This window comes from Cyprinodon variegatus, unplaced genomic scaffold (genome assembly GCF_000732505.1).
Source record: "Cyprinodon variegatus isolate N-32 unplaced genomic scaffold, C_variegatus-1.0 Scaffold2288, whole genome shotgun sequence".
Lineage (NCBI taxonomy): Eukaryota > Metazoa > Chordata > Actinopteri > Cyprinodontiformes > Cyprinodontidae > Cyprinodon > Cyprinodon variegatus.
The window spans coordinates 1,758-11,078 of NW_015152741.1; the positions used below are offsets into that span (position 1 = coordinate 1,758).

The 9,321-nt window shown below is 43.5% G+C and overlaps 1 pseudogene; it reads left to right on the top strand.

Annotated features, from left to right (window-relative positions):
* Positions 1–1,224: 1,224 nt before the first annotated feature.
* LOC107080751 overlaps positions 1,225–9,321 on the top strand; it is a 32,392-nt pseudogene continuing 24,295 nt past the window's right edge.

The window sequence follows — 9,321 nt, forward strand, 5'->3', positions numbered from 1 at the left end:
ATCGACAGCCAGACCTCTCAGGTTCACTGGATGAATTCTACTCTGCAGAATCAGAAACAACATGGAGAATCGGCTTTTAGTTCTATTGCTCCAGAAATCTGAACAAACTACCAAAAAAATGTAAAAGTGCTCATTTAAATCAGCATTAAAACCCTTTGTTCTCAGAGTGGCCTTTGACTGTACGATAGAGTATTGGGGCAATGCTAGAGATGGTTTTATTTATCTCGAGAATTAAGTCGTAACTTTACGAGAATAGAATATTAGGAGAATAAAGTTGAAAAATAACGAGTATGAAGTCCTCATACCACAACCCTTTTTAGAAAGAAAGCTTAGAGTTCCGACCAAATTTGACATTCTGTCCTATTTGATGGTGGTGTGCTAAAAGATTTCCTTAATTTTCAAATCGTAGCCAAAGTATAACTTCACATGATGCTCGACATTCCTTATTTTAGGGGCGAAAGTGCTCCTTGTAGGAGTTGTCATAAACTACTACTTTATTTTCGTAATTTTATGACTTTATTCTTGTAATTTTATGACTTTATTCTCGTAATTATATGACTTTATACTCATAATTTTATAACATTATTCTCGTAATGTAAGGACTTTGTTTTCGTAAGTTTACAAATGATTCTCCTAATTTTATGACTATATTCTCATAATATTATGAAATTATTCTCAAAATAAAATTATCTAGCCTTACCCTAATACAATGTATAACTGAGCTATCTAACTTGTTAACTGGTCATCAGTCCTTTTATGTTTTTGCTGGGTTGACCAATGTAATCCTACTGGGTTCTGAGAACTTACATTAATTACTGAAAATATATTATTTATTTAATGTGTTTTACTTTATCATTTAAGCAGGTAGACAGAGATGAGGTGGGGTATTTACTGTTCAGCTGTTTGAAGACACTAATTCAAACATGGAAAAACTCTTAAAAATATATGGAGCAACATTGAAAACACCTAAAATAGGAAGAAAACATTGAATGCTTCCTAAATGTTGATTCTGGCAAGTCAGAAAATTCCCTTTCAAATTAGGTAAACCTGACTAGGGCCGTTGATGCAGAAGATTATAAAACAAATACTAGGATGCATCTGATTATAATGATTAACATTATGAAGGTTTTCACAATAGAAATAATGAAAAACACACACTGAGAATATCAGAAAAAGTTTTTATTATTTGGCTGAAATTTTTCCTCTCTTTGTTTCTCCATTCAGATGTTGATGGTCGATGTCAACGCGAACTTAGTGTCTCTAAAGAAGAAATTTGAATATGTCTCTGAAGTCATTGCTAAAGTTGAAAAGAAAACCTTTCTGAATGAGATCTATACAGATCTCTACATCACAGAGGGAAAAACTAGAGAGGTCAATGATGAACATGAGGTCAGAAGGGTTGAAGCAGCATCCTGGAAACAAAACAGACTAGGAACAACAATCAGACTAGAAGATATCTTCAATCCACCTGGACGAAGGGATCGGATCAGAACCGTGATGACAATGGGTGTGGCTGGCATCGGGAAAACAGTCTTAACACAGAAGTTCACTCTGGAGTGGGCAGAAGGGAGAACCAACCAGAACATTCAGTTCATTTTCACATTCACCTTCAGAGAGCTGAATGTTCTGAAAACAGATTTCAGCTTGGTGGGACTGATTCATAATTACTTTAAGCCAGTAAGAGATGCAGGGATCCACAGCTTTGAAGACTTCCAGGTTCTGTTCATCTTAGATGGTCTAGATGAGAGTCGACTTTCTTTGAACCATAAGATCCTGACTGATGTCACAGGGTCCACCTCAGTGGATGTTCTGCTGACTAACCTCATCAGTGGGAATCTCCTTCCCTCTGCTCTCCTGTGGATAACCACACGACCTGCTGCAGCCAATCAGATCCATCCTGAGTGTGTTGGCATGGTGACCGAGGTGAGAGGGTTCACAGACCCACAGAAGGAGGAGTACTTCAGGAAGAGATTCAGAGAAGAAGAGAAGGTCAGTAGGGCCATCTCCCACATTAAGAGATTAAAAAGTCTATTCATTATGTGTCACATTCCCGTCTTCTGCTGGATCACTGCTGAAGTTCTAGAGGGTTTGTTGAAGACCAGAGATGGAAGAGAGCTGCCAAAGACCCTAACTGGGATGTACATCCACTTCCTACAGCTTCATATTGAACGGAAAAGGATAAAGTATGATGGAGGACAGAAGACAGAGTCCCCATGGACTCCAGAGAACATAAAGATGATTGAGTCTCTGGGGAAACTGGCCTTTGAGCAGCTTCTGGAAGGAAACCTGATATTCTATAAACCAGACCTGGAAAAGTGTGGCATCAACATCAAAGATGCTTCGTGGTTCTCAGGTGTGTTCACTGAGATCTTTAAAGAGGACAGAGGGAATGATGACACCTCAGTTTACTGCTTTATTCATCTGAGTTTCCAGGAGTTTCTGGCTGCAGTCTACATACTCCGCTGCTTCACCAACAGGAACACGGTGGTGGTGGAGAACTTCCTTGGAGAAGAACATAGAGAAACATCTCTGGAGGACTTCATGAAGAAAGTCATGCAGAGATCCCTCAGGAGTAAAAATGGCCACCTGGACCTGTTTGCTCGCTTCATTCATGGCCTATCTGTGGAGTGCAACCAGAGCCTCTTAGGAGGCCTGCTGGGTCAGATGAAGAACAGTCCAGGAACAATCCAGAGAGTCATCAACAATCTGAAGGAAATGAACACTGATGATGATGTCTCTCCTGATAGAAGTATCAACATCTTCCACTGTCGTCAGGAGATGAAGGACCTCTCAGTTTATCAGGAGATCCAACAGTTCCTGAAATCAGGGAACAGATTGGGGAAGGAGCTCTCAGAGATCCAGTGCTCAGCTCTGGCCTACATGCTGCAGATGTCAGACAAGGTTATGGATGAGTTAGACCTGAAGAAGTACAACACATCAGATGGAGGACGAAGTAGACTGGTTCCAGCTGTGAAGAACTGCAGAAAGGCTCGGTGAGTCTAGATGACTTCATGGCATGATGCTGATTCAGTTCTATTGTCCTCCTTGTTCTCCTTCATGGTTCTAGTTGGTTCTGGACGTTTTTGCTCTTTAACTTCTTTCTTCATCCTTTGGACTATTTCAATCATTCAAAAATCTAAACCGTCAGGGCAGCACTGCTGGAGCTTTTGGTGTGTACAGAGTTGGATCATTTTCAAAATATTCCACTTTGGATCAGTTTCCATCTTCTATTGAAATGAACAGAAAACCTTTAGAATGTAAAAAATCTGTGTTCTCTATAAAGATCCATTTAGCCAGAGACCCATCAGAACCTTTAAACATCTCTTCATTCATTGGGCTGTTAGCCCAGAATTAACCTTTTTAGTTTCTTTCATTGTTTTTATAAAATCATTGTTTAGTTTTTATGGAAACTTGGACCATTCGGATCAATCCCTGCATCACTGCCGTTGCAATGGAGATTAGTTGTATGTATGCAGAGAAAAATTCTCTTCCTGCCGAAGATTTCCATCCAAGTTTGTAGATTAGATTTCATAAACAAGTTGTTTAATTTAATAACAGCAGAAATACATCTATGAAGAACAGAGAAGTAAGCTTATGGGGATATATGTCACAGTGTCTGGCAGGAGCATAACCATCCTGTCAGAAGTGAGGAGGGTACATTTTTTATAGTTTTTTATCTTACTCTGGCATTACTTTCCTTAGTGGCTAAAGATCCACATAATCCCCAAAAGCCACAGTTTAATACCAGGGGAGAAACTAGGCTGATTCTTTCAACTTTATACTAAAACATTTAGAGTTCTAGCTGCCAAACCTTATTTTAGGGACATAATGAGCCTTGAACATCTTGAACTAGTAGCCAGAAGTGCCTAACACTGAACATCAACAATTCTCCACTCCTGTGATCAGAAAATTACTCAGCAAACGACATTAAATGGAAGCGACAACATAAAGCCCCTTTCACACTGGCATATGCTGAACATTTTATGTGCTTTTTCAATTTCGGGTGTATACATAGTGTATTCATGATGTGTCCAGAAATTTTGTGTAACAACAGCCTAATTTGTGCATAACACGGCAGCATAATCCCCTTGAACTGTCACAAGCCGATCTGCTGAGGGGAGCCCAGCTTGCATAGCACTATTTTTTTCATCAAAGTATTCACCTAGCTGCTGTTTACCTCCTGTCAAAAAAAAAAAAAATAAATAAAAATAAATGACACTGAATCTGTTGGGAGCTGGAGAAGTTCCACCTTTCTCCAGCAGAGTCCGCCGTGGATCCTCTGAGGGAGCCTCCTGCACAGCTGCAGCTCATCAAGATCATCAGAGGATCCACTACTTAAGCTGTCTTCAGACCTTGCCTCAACGCCGCAGTGTTGAACCAGTTGGTCAGCGCCTAAGCCTAGATCCTCAGTGAAACTTTGTGACTCAGAATCCAGCCAGGATTCTAATCGCTGTCTCTGTCTTTCAGGAAACCTGTGTCTCCTCTGTGAAGCTCTGGAAGAGCTAACCTGCCGAGCCGACCCTCTGAGCCAAACCTGAAGATCCAAGAGTGCCTCCATACAGCTCAGGACTAAGAGCTGGAAAACCCAAAGCCAAGGTCTGTTCATTCCTAGACGTGAGACGCTGAAGCAGCTAGCGGACTCTGCTGATTGCCTCCTCTCCAGATCCAACAGTGACTCTCCCAAAGCTAACCTCAAGAACCCTCAAGGTACAATCAGTTATCTACTGGAAATCAGACTCCGGCTTGCTACGCTAACTGAACTGTCTCTCACGCAGACTCCGGTGAACCCGTGTCCAGGCCCGAACCAGATCCAGTACTTCTTTGTGCTTGTGTCAAAATAAACTTATTGAACTTTTACTCTTGTGTCCGTCAGTGGTGTTCTGCATTCTTGGGTCGCTTCTAGTGAACCCATCATGACAGAATCACAGCTGATTCAGTGTCATGTCTTGTAGGAAGACTCTATCATGATTTTCTTAAGGGATCTGACCCACATGCAGTAAACCACTCAGAGAAACCAGGGTAAAAGTCTAACAGGTTTATTAAGGAGATGTATGGGGTTGGATTCAGGAAACTCAGGGTACTGGTGAACCGGAAGTTAGATGGGAAAACAATTTTCCCAGAATCCAGTCTTGTGTGGGTTAACCTGAGGGAGGAACTCTTTGGAGGGAGGACAGGTTTTGATTTGGTTGGTTCCTGAGGCACTATGGAGCGGACTGTCACTTGGAATCCAGGAGGTCTTGAACGGAAGTTGTGGAGGTTAATCCCTTGCTCACCGTGAGTCACAAACAATCCTTCCAGGGCAAGATGGCCAAAAACATTCAGCTTGCAGGATGGCTTCCCAAAACTGGCAAACACTCTGGCGTTGAGGTAGTGACAGTCCACAGACTAAGTAGTCCTCAGTGATGAGCCAACCAGCCGCAGGTGTGCGAGAGGTCCAATGAGAACAGGGCACCACCTGGTAGTGGAGGAAGAGAAAAACACACAAAAAACAAAACCCACACAAACTGGATTCCTAACAGTGGGTGGGCATAAGGGGCTGTAAACAATGGGCTTATCTTGGGACACATGGAAGGTGGGGTGAACCCGGAGAGTGGAGGGGAGATGGAGACAGAGATGGATAGCGGAAGCTCCAATGGTCCTCTCCACCTCATAAGGACCAATGAAGCATGGGGACATCTTCTTCATCATGTCCCAGGTTGAGAGCCAGACCTTCTGGCCCGGGGAAACGTAGGGGCAACCCTCCTCATTCGGTCAGCCCACCTACAGTTCTGCTCAGCAGATCTACCAAATGCTGTCATGGTCTTGTTCCAGATGGATCTGCAATGGCGGATGTGATGCTGAACGGAGGGCACTGCAATGGCAGCCTCCTCAGCTGGGAAAAGGGTAGGCTGAGAGCCAATGGAGGCCTCGAAAGGTGAGAGTCCTGTGGCAGCTGAAACATGGGCGTTGTGGGTGTACTCAACCCATAGAAGAAACTGGCTCCACTCAGTGGGGTTGGAAGCGGAGAGACATCTAAGGCTGGCCTCCAACTCCTGATTCATATGCTCAACTTGACCATTAGACTGGGGATGATAGCTGGAAGTGAACTAAATGGCAGGCCTTTGAGAAACGGTCAATAATAGTGAGAATTGTGATCATACCTTTAGAGGTGGGAAGTCCAGTGACGAAGTCTATGGCAATGTGGACCAGGTTCTCTTGGGAATGGGCAAGGGTTGAAGTAATCCGATAGGGGGCTGATGAAAAGACTTATTCCAAGCGCAGGTCGGGCAGGCCAAAACAAACTCCTTCACGTCCTTCAGTAAGGAGGGCCACCAAAAAAGTCGACTTATGAGAGCCACAGTTAGACTGATACCTGGATGGGCAGAAAACGTGGAAGTTTGGAGCCAGTTAATTACTTGAGCACGAATGGATGAAGGCACAAAAACTCTGTTGGGGGGTCTGGTACCAGGGTTAAGCTCAGACTGTTCGGCCTGCTTAACAAGGTCCTCAATCTCCAAGTGACTGCGGCAACTGAGCAGCTGGGAGCAGCAGACTCCTTTGATTCATCTGGGGCAAATTGCCTAGAGAGAGCATCCGGTTTTAGGTTTCGAGAGCCAGGGCGAAATGAAATGGAGAGGTTAAACCAGGAGAAAAACAGAGACCAGCGAGATTGGTGTGGGTTAAGCCTCTTGGCAGACTAAATGTATGACAGATTGTTATGATTTGTCCATACCAGAAGGGGATGTGCAGCTCCTTCCAACCAGTGTCTCCACTCCTAAAGAGCTAGTTTAATGGCTAAAACCTCACGGTCTCCACCGTCATAGTTTCTCTCTGCTGGGGAAAGTCTGGGAGAGAAGAAAGCACACAGGTGTAACTTGTTATCAGAGTCTGAAATCTGGAACGGCTCCAACACCTGAATCAGAGGCATCAACCTCCACCACAAACTGCTTGGTGATATCCAGCTGAATGAGAACAGGAGCATTAGCAAAAAGGTTCTTGAGATAAACAAAGGCTGCCTCAGCCTCAGGGAACCAAACGAAAGGGACAATTAGTGGAAGTGAGAGAAGTGAGGGGTAGAGCAGTTTGGCTGTAGTTTTGAATGAATCGAGGATAGAAATTTGCAAACCCCAGAATTTTTTTAAGCTGTTTTCTGTTCTCGGGTGTGAGTCAATCCTGGACCACTTTAATTTTCTCCTCAGTGGGTCTTACCTGTCCGTCCTCTAGGATGAAGACCAGGAAAGAGACTGAAGGCTTATGGAACTCACATTTCAGGTTCTTAGAAAAAAATAAGAATATCATCAATCAACAATCAACAAAAACAAAGATGTTCAAAAAGTCTCTCAGGACATCATCGACCAAAGCCTGAAAAACAAGCAGGTGCTTTAGTTAGACCAAAAGGCATTGCCAGGTACACAAAATGACCTATGGGAGTTTTGACGGCAGGTTTCCATTCGTCTCCCTCCCTTATATAAAGAAGATGATAGGCATTTCTGAGATCCAGTTTGGTGAAGAGAGTAGCTCCTTGAACAGGTTTAAAAGCTGATGAAGGAAGGGGCAAAGGATATTTGTTCTTGACTGTAATTTGGTTTAAGCCTCTGTAGTCAATACAGGGTCTAAGGGTACCATCCTATTTTCCCCACACAGAACAATTCCAGCTCCTAGAGGTGATGAAGAAGGATGAATAATACCTGCAGCCAGGGACTCCTTAATGTATTTTTCCATAGATTCCCTTTCTGGCTTGGAGATATTGAGCAGACGACTGCTGGGCAGAGGGGCTCCAGGAAGCAGATCAATAGCACAGTCATAAGGTCTGTGGAGAGGCAGGCTTTAGTTTTGCTAAATACCTGGAATAGATCGTGGTAGTGAGCAGGAACAGAAGAGAGATCAGGTTGGTCTGCCTCACAAGACTCTGATGGTTGGAAGCCTGCCGGCATAGCAGATCGGAGACAACGAGAATGACATTCTATAGACCAAGAGTCAATATGTCTGTCCAATTAATGGTGGTGTTATGAAGATGGAGACACTCAAATCCTAAAATCAAAGCTGAGTTAGCGGTGGGAAAAACGTAGAAGATGTGTTCCATATGATTTCCAGAAACGGTCAGCTGAATGGGGCGTGTCTGTTGGGTTTTCTGGGGCAGGTTTCTCTGTCCAGATCAAAAACTCAAAGAGGTTTCTGAAGAGGTATAATTTCAATACCCATTTGCTGAACGAAGCAAGAGTCAATTAAATTTTGTTCACAACCAGAGTCAATAAGAGCTGAAAGGGAGAGAGCCTTATTGTTTATTAGCAAAGAAGCGAGCAAATGTAGAGGAGGTGAAGAGGGACAAATTCTCTGGTCCATCAGTACCCTCGAATCTACTGGTGGACCCTGGCTTTTACCAAAAGGGGACTCGAAGAGACAAAATGACCAGCCTCTTCACAATAAAGGCAGAGCTTAGCCCGCATGCGGTGTTGTTTCTGCTCAGAGCTTAGTCTCATACTGCCCAACTGCTTTGGTTCAGGTGAAGGAGAGAATATAGGAAGTTCAGTAGAGAAAATGCTTGTAGGAAGAGGTTTGGAAGGAGAAGCTTTGGTACCTCTTTCCATGGTTCGAGCTCGGCTCCGATTGTACAGACGGATCGACAGCTTGATAAGCTCCACCAGAGTCTCAGGTTCATTAAGTGGCTAGCTCATCCTTAATAGAGTTGTGAGATAGCCTGGCCAAGTGGCTGAAGAAATGCAGTAGGTAGATGTCCATTGTAGCAGGTGGTTTATTTACATCGCCAAAAACAATGGTGCAAAAAAGTATTTACAAAAGAAACTTCCCAAAGTAATAACTTAGAGGTTTAACATGGCTCAACAGAACATTAATTGAACTTAAATCAACCATAATTAATTTCAAGTGCACCAAGCTACATTGACCTGGTTCTTCTCTGTTCTGAACCTCACAGATCTCTCTTATACCTGTTTGTGTCATGATCGGTTCTCTAAAGGAGACCCAAAGATGCAGAACACCACTGACGGACACAGGATGAAAAGTTTAACAAGTTTATTTGCACAATATACTGAATATGCAGATGGCTGGTTCGGGCCTGGATTCAGGTTTCACCGGAGTCTGCGTGAGAGACAGCAACGTTAAGGACTGTAGACAGAGTTTGGTTTCCAATGGTGCACAGATAGTACCTTGAGGGTTCTTGAGGTTCTCTTTGGGAGAGTCACTGTTGGTTCTGGAGAAGGATTTAGTAGCAGAGTCCGTAAGCTGCTTCGGCGTCTCATGTCTAGCTTGAGCAGACCTTGGCCTTGCTTTTACAAACCAGAGACTATGCTGCTTGGAGTTTGACTGAGAATCTTCAGGGAGCTC